Source organism: Hakea prostrata, chromosome 5, assembly GCF_041222555.1.
Source record: "Hakea prostrata isolate BN-2017 chromosome 5, UWA_Hpros_2, whole genome shotgun sequence".
NCBI lineage: Eukaryota > Viridiplantae > Streptophyta > Magnoliopsida > Proteales > Proteaceae > Hakea > Hakea prostrata.
The window spans coordinates 55,377,877-55,392,539 of NC_142604.1; the positions used below are offsets into that span (position 1 = coordinate 55,377,877).

Consider the following 14,663-nt stretch of genomic DNA (forward strand, 5'->3'; position numbering starts at 1 on the left):
GTCTATGTCATTTTTAGTCCAAATAAATGGACACTTTGTATCTGCCTCCCCTAAGGTATCTAATAAGATAAATTAAGGATAAATTATAATTTTTATGACCAAAATACCCTCATACCTATTATTATCATCATTAGAATCAAATGACATAATTACCCACCATTTAAACACTCTCATGCTTAGGTGAAAGTATTCTTCCTTCATCCATCTTCTACTTATGCTTTGCCACCCAGAAAATCTCTCTCTATCCCGCAAAACTTCAATCTGGGTCTTCCTAACTGTTGTTTCTTCTCCTCCATTCTCCTCTTTATAAAAGCAATAAATCCAAAGATAAGTTGAAGCTTACAACTCAGAAGTGGATTACAAGTTTCAAATCAACGTTATAATTTTTCGGTTGGACGGACTTAATATGCTTTTCCATGGTGGATTTGTTTTCTTACCTAGAGCGAGAAGGATAGAAAGTAATGGTATGATCTGCTCCAGAACAGATAAACGTACTGGGGGATCATCATAAGCATACCTGTAAGCTTAGGCAAGACAGATTTGAAAATCTCTGAATACATCGGTAGCGGGCAAGATGTGGGCGCATTTAAGGCACCGCTGCAACAGTACTCAGGGCTCCCAAATGCATCACGGGCACTTTTACAAGCATCTCCATCGCACACCTTCAACTCCATTGGGCATTGCTGGTTCAAATCTAAGGCGCATCCAGCCGATTCCAACAACCCATGCCACCACAAACATCCACCATCATGGGCAGATAATACCCATCACCAAAGTCACATCATAGAAATCCTAACTTCCAGAGCCCAATATGAACTCTGCAAGTGTTGCAAGTGGAGTAGCACCTACACCATTGCATTCTACCTGGCCTGATCCAAAATCGGCCGTGGAACAGATGCCTTGCACTGCTGTGTCGAAGTTGCAGTTGGTTTTGTCCCAATCTTTCCATCATTTTGATTCATTCGTTTCACCAGAAAGCTAAAGCATTTTTGGTTTTTCCGGCTTATAATGGGTATTTCCATTAAGATTATTAGCCTGTTTGGTTACTTGAGTCTTAAGAAATTTTTCTAATTGATCACCGGTGTAGAAGAATGTGGTAAAGGAATAATAGGTATAAGGGTATTTTGGTCATAAAATTATAATTTGTCCTTAATTTATTTGATTGGATACTTCAAGGGAGGCAGATGCAAAGTGTTCATTTATTTGGACAAAAAATGACATAGATCAAACCTCAGGAGGTCCAGTTATATATATATATATATATATATATATATATATATATATATATATATATATTTGGTAGTCACATATATTTTTTCAATCATGATATAACACATATATCATGCAAAAAGTAAGCATTTGCAATGTAGAAAAATACAAGTTTTATGCCCGAAAACAAATAATTAAATTACTTCACAAAAAAATATTCCGACTCTGTGAGTTTCTAGATCGGTCTACTGTATTCAACATATATTAATTTTATACCCATCCAACAACATTATGGCATGCATTCTGAAAAGAAAAAACAGTTTAGAGAACAATAGTTATCTCTCAGATGAAAAACTCCACAAACGCCCAGATCTGTGTGAAATTTCGCTTGATTGTTCTGAACAATGCTATACCCATCAATAATGAAGCGAGACCTAAGGTTTTATGTCAAAGATCTAATGAAAATATGGCAAAAATGCCAAAAAGTAGGAGAGAGAAGCTCTGGGGGAGGTTTGGAGAGGAGAGAGAAAATCCCAAAATCAGGTTGATAATTCGCTCGAAATTCGGCAAACTCATGCCTATATCGTCGAAAATATATACTCTCGGAAATATATCCCAAGAAATCGCCGAACTGGCAATGTTCGGCGATATATCGCCAATTCAGCGATAAATAGCGAGATATCGTTGAAAATATCAGCGATATCTCACAATATCGCTGAAAATATCAGCGATATCTCACAATATCGCCTAAAATATTGGCGATATCTTGCAATATCGCCTTTATATACTTATTTAGGTTCGCCTTTCACCAAAATTCGGCGAAAGGTTGTACCTTGAGTTTAATAAATACAAAGTAGATGTGACATTAAAAAGTGCAATATTTATTTTCGGTTTTTTTCGAGATATTGCTGAAATCTCGGGGACTTTTTGTTTTTCTCATTTTCACCCTAGATATTGTTTCGCCTACCACCGAAATGGTCGAAATTCAACAAATTTCGGTGAAATGTTGCACTGTGCTCTCACATACAATTTTGACCTTATAACGAAATAAATAATAATAAAAAATTTCATATCCATGTGAATCATCTTCGACTAGTCCCTAATATCTTTGCATCCCCATTATTCAAAGGTGTGTTTTTTTATGGAACGGAGACTTGTCTGGGCCAACTCACACGTATCTCATTGAGGGACAGCTTTACAACTATTTAAGTATATGAAGAGGTATCGCCCTTGATCCTGAGGAGACTTCAGCTCTTAATCTCATATTATAAGGCGTTGGTTTTTCCTAACTGAACCAACCCTTAGCCATGAGGTTTAGATACACTTGTTAAGTCCAAGATAATGCAAGATCATAGGTAAAAAGTTTTATAGGAAGGTAAATGGATCTTTTACAAAGGGAAAGGAGAGAATGTGACGTTTTGATCCCTGATTTCCTATTGTAAGGCCAAGCCAGGGTTGCTTGATCGGTAAAACTATAAGACTAACCCATTTTAGTGAAGAAGTCGTAAGTTCGACTTTTGTTGATGGCATATGTAATATTCTCATAAACTGGCCCGAATGAACCTCAGATCTAAAAAAAAAGTGCCCATGTACTAAAAACAAATTATATCGTAACAGTTCAACCCCTATCCTTCCAAAAAATATGAATCCATATTTGTCAAAGTTCCATTAGCCCAACGGGTTATCTTTATTGTCAGCCAGGGTATCCAATGGAAATTAATTTTTCATTCTCTCCCGTCAATCACCAACTACTTATCTCTGTTGCTAAAGCGTTGTAATCCATGAGATATTTGTCACCCTTAATTTCTTTTGCCCACTTTGAAGCAGAAAATTTTGGATTCATAGTCAACTTGAAATACTGAGGAAGTTCTCTATTATTGGCGGAGCAATAGGTTCAAATGGTGACTCAGGTAGTTTACATTTGGATCATTTTCTTTACTTTATTTGAGGATATGCAACAGGAAAATTGTCTGGTTTTTTGAGCCATTTTCACATTCTTGAATCTGTTATCAACTATTTGGGTTGTTCATGACATTCTGGATCCAATGTTTTCAATTTTCTGAGCCACTGAATTACATAAAAATGATTGGGTCTTTGATTGATTGTTATTTCTTATTAACAAGCTAAGTCTTAAACTGGCTAGAGCTATAAGTTTGGATTCAACATGTAAACCCTTTTACAACAATCAAAGACCAATTAATCCCCCCCCCCCCCCAATTGCCATTATCTATGAGCAATTTATTTGTACAGGGTCAACATTTAGGCTTTAATATGATTATGATAGGGCTTCCTCTCTAGTGGCTGGATTAGCACAAAGCACACCAGCTTTTAATAATTTATCTGATCAATATCGAAGGCTTCATTTGGTGGCAAATGGATAGAATTTTTTTATTTTTTTTGTTGAAAATGTCTTTATTTTCCAGAGGAATAGTTTTGGGTCTGATAATTAGAGAAGTACATTAATCATCTGCTTCTTAATAGACCTTCCTTGAAATAGTGATTGTATCTTCAGCAAAACGATCAAGGAGACTTGGGCTTGATATACTGGTTTCTCCTGTATCTTTGTTCTTCCAATCTATCTTCTGAGTAAGTTATTGGAAGCAGTCTCAGCTGATACTGTTCTGATATTTATCTGTACTGGCCTGTATTGGTCTGCTGATGCTCAGCTAAGGACTGGTATCTGTATCAAGATGAATAAACTGTTCTAGTGAATTTGATGCCAATTCTTCAAGCCATGTATCTGAGTTTAAGGATAGTGACAAGTAGTAGCTAAGCAAGGGAAGCAAAAAAGCAGAAACTCTGTTTTACAGATAAACAGCAGTTTATCGAAATGATGCTTCCTTCGGCGTGAAGGAGAAGCCTATTCTAAGCAGATTCCGCAGAGTTGAATCAGCTAATGATACAAGCACTTATCACTTAATGGTTGTTAAAAACTTCGCAGTTAAGCCTACAACAGTTGCTAGGCCAATGAAGGTTACATATTTCATGGCATCGATTGCCTACTGGCTCTTTAAATCTGTTGGTATCCACCACGAGCCTACATCCGGGCTGATCAGCTTCTCACAAGAAAACAATCAAAAACTGTAGTAAATTAAAACCATGACAGAAAACAACAGAGAAACAGTCACAAAAGAACCAAGAAGAAAGGAAAAGAGGGGAAAGGATTACATCAGCAGAAATTGGTTAGTAACTCTTTGGCCAAAATGTTTCCTTCTTGGAGAATATGTTGGAAAAGAAATGCTAGTGAGGTGAGAAGCCAGAAGCAGTCTCTCACTGAGAGCTTCCCTTGAGAATATTCGCGATTGTTTAGATAATCACTCTCAATACAGATGTTGCAAAAGCCTAGCACGGAAGCCATCAACACTGTCTTATGAATGGCAGTGACTTCCACTGCCCAAGCATAGTTTGAATACATTCCCTTGGGACTATATTTGGAAGTCATGAATAGAAAAGAACAAGAAGAAAATAAGTAAAACTATGATGACAGAATGATATTATTATGTGTCTAGAGCAGTCGGTGATATTCACCTCTGATCCCAGTCGGTCCAGGAATACCTTTACCAGTACCATCCAATGTTCCTTCAAGCGCAGGGTTCCAAGAAATAGGTGGATGATTTCTGCAGCACATTATAGCTTCATGAACTTGAAGAAACTCATATTAAGTATTTACCCTTGCCCTGTTTCCTAGGCACCCTATGACAAGCTCTCTTCATGTCTATCACCATATCCACTAGTTTCTTCTTTTTTTACAGAGTGAAACATCTCATGGGCAGAAAAAGAACAGAATGAAGTACTTAACTAGAGGACAAATTAAGAGCCTCACACATAAGTGGTTGAAGTACACCGTCTACATACCGACTAATAGAACAAGGTCCTCTTTTACTGAACTTCCATGATATTTGGTGATCAACTTAAGCATTAAGGGAAGCAAAAAACTAAATGAATGCTGACAAGTGATAATCTTATAAGTATGACAGTTGATTTTCTGAAAAATTGAATGCAATCACTGTGTCTCATTATGCATATTCATGGGCATTTTGAGAGAAAAGCACTCCATCTGAGAGATTAAATTTCCATGAAATTGCCATGCTGCTTTTGTTGGTTCTGGAGCATTTTCAAAGAAATACATTTGATCTTGTGATTCTTCTATGAAGAGAAATTAAATTAGAACAATGTGACATAACACAAAGTATCTGATTATTGAAGAAATACTTCAATATTAGCTTAAATGCACCTGTGCTTTTACCGTTGGTTTGCAGAATAGACATTCTGTGTCTGTAGTACGCCTAAAAATCTTATGATAGTAGAGGCAAGACCCACATGTTCTGTATAAGCTTACTGCCAAGTGCCATCTATTATAACCTCTGGAATCTGAGAAATCCCAAGCCACTCTTCTCTTTCTTTGTTTTGGAACTGTTGTGACAGCATTGGACAGTTCTGGATCTCAAAAATCTTAAGAGAGTTTAGGCCAGAGAGTCCATCACATACGAATTCAAGAATTGGGCAGTCCTTGATGCAAAAATCCCTGAGGTTGGTGGGAAGCAGGCCCTTTGGAATGGAGACAAGAGCATGACATCCACTAATTGTGAGATATGAAAGGGAGATGAGACAATGAAGCCCTGAGGTACGTAGGGGTTCAAGATTCTTGCACTGCATAAGAAAAGAGGATTCCACAATTTCCAGTTTTTTAAGATTTGTGAGGTTTTGCAGCCCCCTGGGCAAGGAATTCAACTGCCCACAATGTAGAATTGATACCCACATCCGGAATGGATTCAAGAGCAGGACACTCCTTGATTTCCAATCTTTGGAAGACCGTTAGGCTATGCAGTAGTCCCATTGGAAGGGTCTCCAAATTCTTACAATCTATGATATCTAATTCTTCAAGTGCAGGGGGCAACCCTGTTTCCGGAAAGGATACAAGAGCTGGACAACCATCAATTACAAGTTCTTTGAGAGAAGTAGGTAGCTCCTTGGGTGGTGACCTCAGATTGTCACAGTCGAAGATCTTCAGTACTTGAAGTGCAATCGGTAGCCTTGTTTCAGGGAAGGATACAAGATCAGGGCAACTTCCGATTAGTAACCTTTGAAGAGATGTTAGAGTGTAGAGTTCCTTGGATAGTGACTCCATATTTTCACACTTGGATATTTGAAGAACCCGGAGTGACATGAGGTTGTGCAGCTGTAGCCCATGAAGATGTGGCATGGCCACCATTGCTTCTGCTCCATTACTGCTTACATTTCCCAAATTTGAATTTTTCATAGTCCCACATAGTTGGGACGACATTTTTTTTGGTGCCGCATCAAATGTGTTCAATAATTCAAGACCAGTCAGATATCCCACCCCTGAAGGAATTTTATGGAAACCTAAATGCGCAGGGAGCAAAAGATATCAAAGGTTTACAAGGTTACTCATATCTGCAGGCAACTCGCTAAGCTTCCCACAGCCGGTAAGTTTTAACAAATGTAGATTGTAAAGATTTCCAACTGAGTCAAGTAACCTTATGATATCAGAAAAGGAGAGATCAAGAAGCCTTAGGTGTTTCAACTTGCCAATTGAATCAGGTAACTCACAATTGCAACAATTTCTGAAGCGTAGCACACACAGGAATTGGAATTGAAATTTGAACTGCATGGTGGGAAAAAAATTCCTGGGACTACCTACAATATCAACTAAAGTTAGAAAGGAGTGTAAGCTTTTCATGGCCTCAAATTCTGTCACCTCAGCATCATAATTATCCATAATGTAGGACAAGTGACGGGTTGTAGTAAGAACTTGAGATGACCTACCATTCTCTCTCCGACAGTATATCCCAGCAGAAACAAATTGTGCTAAATCATGAATTAGATCATGCACCACAAATCCTAAACCTGTGCAATCAGATGACTCAAAATAAGATCTTGTCTGAAGTTCTTTGGATAAATTGAAGTCAGTAAACAACTGGCACCTCTCTAAAGCATGACGGCGATTATATACCTCAAAGAAGGACCTCATAAATAATTCATCAAAATATGCACCCCCTATATCTTCTGGCCGTTTTCCATCTTTTGACTGAACAATACCTTCCGCCATCCAGAAGGCAACTGTTTCCATCTTGCTGAATACGTAGTCCTTGGGAAGCAAAGCACAGTAAGCGAGGCATCTTTTCAGAATTGGTGGGAGATGATGGTAACTCAACATGAGTGATGGAAGGATCTCACTTTCTTTTAATTCCCATATTTCGTTCTCCAAAATAGCTTTCCACTGACTACTCTCTCTTTTATCCCGCAAGAGGCCGGCAAGTGTTTTTACAGCCAATGGTAAACCCTTGCATTTCCTCACAATTTCTTTTCCAAATAGTTCCAACTTCAGATTTGCATCAGGTGAATTTTTGTCATAGAAAGCATGCATTCTAACCAGAGAAAGACAAGCCTTATCCGATAGACCATCTAAACAATGATCGTTTGGAACAGTCGTAACATTGAAGCAACTCCTTTGTGCCGTGTTGTAACCAATATCTTGCTTCCCGGTTCACCAAATGAAAAAAATAGTGCTTAAAGCATCCCATCTCTCATAGTTCTCATTCCACATGTCATCTAGTACCAACAGGAATCTTTTCTCACCCAGTGCTTCTTGAAGTTTTACCTGTAGCAGGTCCAATGAGCCAGTGAGGAGGGGATGAGCCAGTGACTGATTCGAGAATTTCTTTGGTTAACCTCACCACATCAAAATCCTCTGAAACACAGACCCAACCCTTCAACTGAAAATGCTTCTTAACTTTCACATCATTATAAACAAGCTGAGCAAGGGTAGTCTTACCAACACCACCCATGCCAACTATGGGTAGCACTGAGAAATTATTGTTATTATCACTGGGACGTTGAGTTTTGTCTGACAGCAACCATCTGACAATCTTCTCAATGTCCTCCTCTCTGCCAAAAACTTTATATTTGTTCACCAAAGAACTTGTTGGTGGCCTTTGACTGAATACCATGGGCCTTGAGGACCCAAATCCAATGCTTGAGTTCAAACCTAGAGCAACACTTTCTTGTGCTACACTTTTTAATCTCTGGTTGATATCCCTTACTTTTGATCCAAACCTTTTAATTTCTAGCAACTCTTCAGCGATACCATAAACCTTGGACCCAATGTCTTTTATTCCTTCAAAAATGCCATTGACGCCTTTAATTGCAGATTCTATGCCAAAGTTCAACCAAGAAGAAATGCTACTTTCAGTTGATGGAGTGTAAAGAACAGAATTGCGTACCTCTTGAGTTTGGCGGGCATATTCCAGTTTCAGGCGTAGAAGTTCAGTGGCATACTCATCAAGTATGTCTTTAGCATCCTATAGGAGTTGTTTAAGGTGATCAAGCCAGAGTTTTCGCAGCCTGTTGGTGAATTGCTTCGCTTCAGCTTCATCAGATAAAGTCTGAATCATGGCTGTCATCCATTTTAACGATTCCACCTCGTCCAGGTTGATTTCCAATCGAAGTAAGAAGTCCAGCAACTCAGGAGAGCCAAATCTGTCGAAGGACACTTGGAGGAAGGCGGAGGAGAGTAAAGACCCTCTGACAAGTTGTCCCATTGATGCCATCTTCTTCTTCCATAAACAGGGGGAAAAGAGTGTAAACAAAGAATTTCAAATGGCAGAAGCAGAAGATTTGAAACAGAGGAAGCGAGAAGTGAATGAAACGTTCTTTGTTCATGAAAAGCAGACTCATGGGCTGCTACAGAAGGTTGAAAACTTTCCATTGATAAATGTTGTAAGTCTTCACTTTTCTTCTTCTAATGTTGAACCCTTCAGCTCAAATCCAGACTTTGACTTGGAGACGGAGAAATGATTTGGAAAATTGGGAGCGGAAGCCAATTTCTTTCTCAGTGGGAAATTAATTGGGTCTATGCTGTAAAGTAAGTGGATCAGGTATTAATGAATGGTAAATTCTACAAAATTTCTCCTTTGAATTTGTTTGTCGAAGGAAGGCTGAAAGGAAGGACTTCCCAAGGGTTTTACCTCTCGTTGGTGGGGAAGGTCAGTAGGAGAGGAAACGTTGCTTTTGTGGAAGGAGAGACAATGACTGTTGTTGAAAAGCCGCGTTCCAGATTCAAGACACCTCAACTATTGTTCTCTCTTTTCCCAGATTTCTCTCTGTTCTTTGCTCTCTTTCAACGTTGAATTCTTGACTCTTTCCCGATTTCCCAACCGTTCTGATCTTAAAGTTGGAGAAATTGACCACTTCACTCCAAAAATATAGATACATTGTTAGAAAACAAGCTTTAAACAATCAAAATAGCAGTTGAACTTGAACAAAGAAAATAGAGAAGAAGAAGAAGAGAAGAGAGATGAAGAACCAGTAGAAAAGACCTGTGATTCTTAGCTAAAGAGTCTAGAATCACAGAGCACTTTTATTTATAGCTTCTAATGAATCTAATACAACTTGAGAGACAAGTAATTGTCCTCTAGAAAAAAAAGGAAACAAAATATTACAGCTTTAGTAACTTCCTAACTCCTAAAATAGAAAGTTCTGAAAATAGAAACTACCACCAAAATAGAAACTATGCTTTTTAAAAACTCCCAAAACTTATGTAGCAAGACTCCCACATTAGAAATAGAAAATATAATAAAAACAATAGCATAATATTTTTCACGTGAACGGTAAAAGATGTTTTTACTATTCACGTGAACAGTAACGTGAACAGTAAAACTTCAAATTTACGTATACTTCAACACTCCCCCTCAAGCTGGAGCATACAAATCTCCCATGCCCAGCTTGCAATAGATAGACTGGAAACTTAGTCTGAACAGAGCTTTGGTGAACAAATCAGCTAGTTGGTCAGTAGAGCTCACAAAAGGAGTTGCTATAAGCTTCTTCTTCACTGCATCACGCACAAAGTGACAATCTACCTCTATATGCTTCGTTCTCTCATGGAACACTGGATTACTAGTAATGTAAGTGGCTGCCTGATTATCACAAAACATTTTCATAGGGGTAGAAACTGGAAATCCTATTTCCTCTAACAATGAACGAAGCCACATCAATTCAGCAGCGGTGTGGGCCATACCCCTATACTCAGCTTCAGCACTAGATCGAGCAATGGTGGACTGTTTCTTACTCTTCCACGTCACAAGATTTCCACCAAGAAAAGTACAATAACCTGTGGTTGACCGGCGATCAATGACGGATCCAGCCCAATCTGCATCAGAAAAGGCAACCAAGTCCATACTCCGATTTGGTCGATAGATGAGCCCTTTTCCGGGCGCACTCTTGAGGTACCGAAGCACTCTCATCGCTGCATCCCAATGAGCCTTCCTAGGAGACTGCATAAACTGACTCAACACACCAACAAAATAAGAAATATCAGGACGAGTAACAGTAAGATAAATAAGTTTCCCAATAAAACTCCTGTAACGATGGACATCATCTAACAAGTCACCATCATCACGTCCTAACTTCAATTGAGGATCCATGGGAATGTCGCTAGGTTTAGAAGCAAGCATGCCAGTCTTAGTCAAAAGATCTAACACATACTTTCTTTGTGACAAACTTACTCCTTGTTTACTACGGATCACTTCAATCCCCAAGAAATATTGTAGATCACCTAAATCTTTGGTTTGGAAAGATTTTTGTAAGTGTGCCTTAACTGTATGGATTGCATCAACATCATTTCCTGAAAGAACAATATCATCAACATAAACTGCCATAATGACAACACAATCACCCTGCCGTCTAACAAAACATAGAGTGATTAAAATAACTGTACAAAACCAAAAGACTCCATAGTCTTGCTAAATTCCTCAAACCAAGCCCGTGGAGACTGTTTGAGTCCATAAATCGCTTTATGAAGCCTGCAAACACGAACAATGTCCTCCCCCTGAGCAACATACCCTGGAGGTTGCTCCATGCAAACTTCTTCATGAAGATCACCATATAAGAATGCATTTTTTATGTTAAGCTGAAAAAGAGTCCAATCATAATTCACAGCCAAAGATATCAAGACACGGACAGAATTAAGTCTTGCCACAGAAGAAAAAGTCTCAAAATAATCTACACCATATGTTTGTGTATAGCCCTTAGCCACCAAGCGGGCCTTAAGCCTTTCAACCGTACCATCAAAATGGTACTTAATAGTATACACCCATCGACAGCGGACCGCATCTTTTCTAGGAGGTAAGTTAACTAAAGACCATGTATGACGAGAATGTAAAGCATCCATTTCCACATCCATAGCGGCTTTCCAGCCAGGAATTTTAAGAGCTTCGGTATGATGGGTTGGAATATGAACGGCAGACATAAACAAAGCAAGGCAACGAAAGCTAGGAGGGAGATGAGAGGTAGAAACAAAATTGGAAATAGGATAAACAATGTTAGAGTGTAAAGTGCAAGTACGAGTACCTTTCCTTAAAGCAATTGGTAAGTCATCTGAAGGTGGAGTGGGATCTCCACTAGAAGAATTTGCCGGTGGAGAGGATGAAGAAGGAACATCCGTAGGGCCAGCTTCAGGCTCCACTAAAGGAGAGCCGCTAATATTGTTAGGAGGAACTCTACTATCCACAATATGTTCTAGCAACTTATGTCTTCGTTGATAAATTTGTAGAGGAACATTGCTAGTGGAAGGAACTAAAGAGGGAATAGGAGGAGTATCATCCAAAACACAGTTTTCAATAGACACAGATTGACTAAGATAATAAGGAGTGTCTTCAAAAAATGTCACATCCGCACTTGTAAATTGTTTGCGAAGAACTGGATCATAACAGCGAAAACCTTTTTGAGTTCGTGAGTACCTAAGAAAAATACACTTAATAAAATGGGGGGAAAGTTTATCCAAAGGATGTGGTATGTGAACAAAACACACACAACCAAAAATTTTGGGTGGAACTGAAAACGGTTCTCTATTGGGAAAAACAATTGAAAAAGGAGATTTTTCAGAAAGCAAAGGCATAGGCATGCGGTTAATTAAATGATCAGAGGTCAAAATCGCATCACACCAATAACTCTTTGGAACATTTATTTGAATCAAAATAGCGCGTGCAACCTCCAAGAGGTGACGATTTTTGCGTTCAGCCACTCCATTTTGTTGGGGAGTGAATGAACATTTGGTTTGATGAATCATTCCAAGAGAATCACAAGTTAGATATATCATATTGCACATATTCTAAAGCATTATCAGACCGAAAAATTTTAATAGGAAGAGAAAATTGAGTCCGAATTTCATGAATAAAACTTTTAAATGTAGTTAAGAACTCTGTCCGATCCTTTAAAAGATACAACCATGTAAGATGGGAGAAATCATCCACAAAAGTAACAAAATATCGAAAACCATGCCTATTACTAATTCTACAAGGGCCCCAAATATCGGAATGAACAAGAGAAAACAAGGACTCACTACGAGAGATAGAGCGTGGAGGATTGGTGGCACAATGATGCTTCCCAAACTCACACGCTTCATAATTTAATCTAGACACTGATTTAAAAAAGGAAATAAAATTTTTAATCTAGGTAAAGACAGATGGCCTAAACGACAGTGCCACTGAAGAGCATCTACACAATCATCAGAAAGAGCTGCAATAGGGGTAGCATAGTCCAGATAGTAGAGTCCGTTCCTTTCACACCCTCCACCAATCGTCTTCCTCGTGTGAAGGTCCTGGAAAACACAATAAGTGGGAGTAAAAGTCACAGAGCAGTTTAGTGCTTTAGTTAATTGACTAACAGATAATAAGTTAAAAGGAAAGTTAGCAACATGAAGTACGGATGATAAAGTAAGAGAAGGTGTAGGAGAAACACTTTCAGAGCCTAGAATAGGTGTGGAAGTCCCATTAGCTATGACAACAGAATTTTTAGTGGTAGATTTAGAAAAAGAGCTAAAAAGTGATGACTTACCAGTCATATGGGAAGAGGCCCCTTAATCGATGATCCAAGGGGTGGGAGTAGAAGTGAGAAGTGCTGTGTTACTTGCATGAGAAAGTGTGGCAGCAGAAGTACTAGTGGATGTGGAAGCACCAGTTTCAATATTTTGCAATCGGCGAAGGATTTTGCTTACATCATCTCTTAGAGTCTTAGACAAGTCCCCTGAAGAAGATCCAGAACCACTATCGTTGTTTGCTACAGTATTAGTACCACCATCAGAAACGGCATGATTGGCAAGGTGCTTGGCCCACTCTGGTTTTCCATGTTTGGCCCAACAAGCTTCCACTAAGTGCCCTGTTTTACCGCAATGAGTACAAAGTCGAGATGTCTTATCGGACGCAGTTGAACACCACGACCTCCAAAAGACCTACTAACTCCCCCTGAACCACGACCACGTCCCCTTCCATAAGAGGTAGTGAAGGCTGAATTTTCTCCTTTAGAACTTTAGTTTGGAGAACTCCCTTCAGGCAAGGCAATACGTTGAAGTCTAGAATATGCTTCACTAAGATTAGGGACATGCTCACCAGCAAGAAGATGTCCTTTGACAGATTTCAGTTCAGGGTTTAATCCTGCAAGAAACTTAGACACAAAAAATTCATTCCGTTGGGCCTTCAGCTTCTCTATATCAGTGGTGAGAGGTTGAAAGACATTCAACTCCTCTATCATGCCTTTAAAGGAGTTGTAATAATCCTGCAGAGACTTGTCAGCTTGCTGAAATTGAAATATCTTTTCATAAATACTAAAAATCCGAGTCATATTTTTAGCTTGGGAATAAGTCTCTTGCAAATCATCCCATATTCCCTTTGCAATCTTATGGAACATAACATTTGCTGCAATATCAGGTGCCATATTATTCCACATCCAAATTTTGATGATTGCATCATCTTGGATCCAACTAAAATAGGATTTGTCAGTCTCAGCAGGAGGTTCATCCTCAATGAACTTAAGCTTACCTTTTGCAAGTATGTACACCCGAACCACTTGTGACCACAACAAGTAATTAGAACTACCTTTGAGCTTAATATATGTAATTTGAACGTTTACATGATCTCCTTGAGATCCTTTTGATTCAGCCGTACTCATGATTGAGTCACGTGTAAGTGAAGACATTAAACTGAGGTAGATAACACTCAAATCAGTTTTCCAAAACTTGAAGTAGAATGAGCAGAAAAAAAATTCTGCAACCTTAGGACAGAATAGGAGAAAAAAAAAGAGAGAGGTAACAAAGGTATCCAAGTTCTGGAACGTGTAAGATTAAGGTAATAGATTGAGAAGATCAGTTCACATGAATATCTAATCTAACAGTCCATAATATACAGCATTAGGTGGCTGCACACCAAGGAAACAAAAAAAAAAAGAATTTCAGAAGAGAATATTGAGAACAACACTATTTTGATGCAAAAAAGCTCTGATGCCATGTTAGAAAACAAGCTTTAAACAATCAAAATAGCAGTTGAACTTGAACAAAGAAAAGAGAGAAGAAGAAGAAGAGAAGAGAGATGAAGAACCAGTAGAAAAGACCTGTGATTCTTAGCTAAAGAGTCTAGAATCACAGAGCACTTTTATTTATAGCT

The 14,663-nt window shown here is 38.7% G+C and overlaps 2 pseudogenes; both read right to left on the reverse strand.

Annotated features, from left to right (window-relative positions):
* Window positions 1–433: 433 nt before the first annotated feature.
* Window positions 434–4,837, reverse strand: LOC149016660 (thaumatin-like protein 1 pseudogene; annotated as a pseudogene).
* A 563-nt stretch (window positions 4,838–5,400) lies between these two features.
* On the reverse strand, window positions 5,401–8,846 carry LOC149016661 (putative disease resistance RPP13-like protein 1; annotated as a pseudogene).
* Between the last annotated feature and the right edge of the window lie 5,817 nt (window positions 8,847–14,663).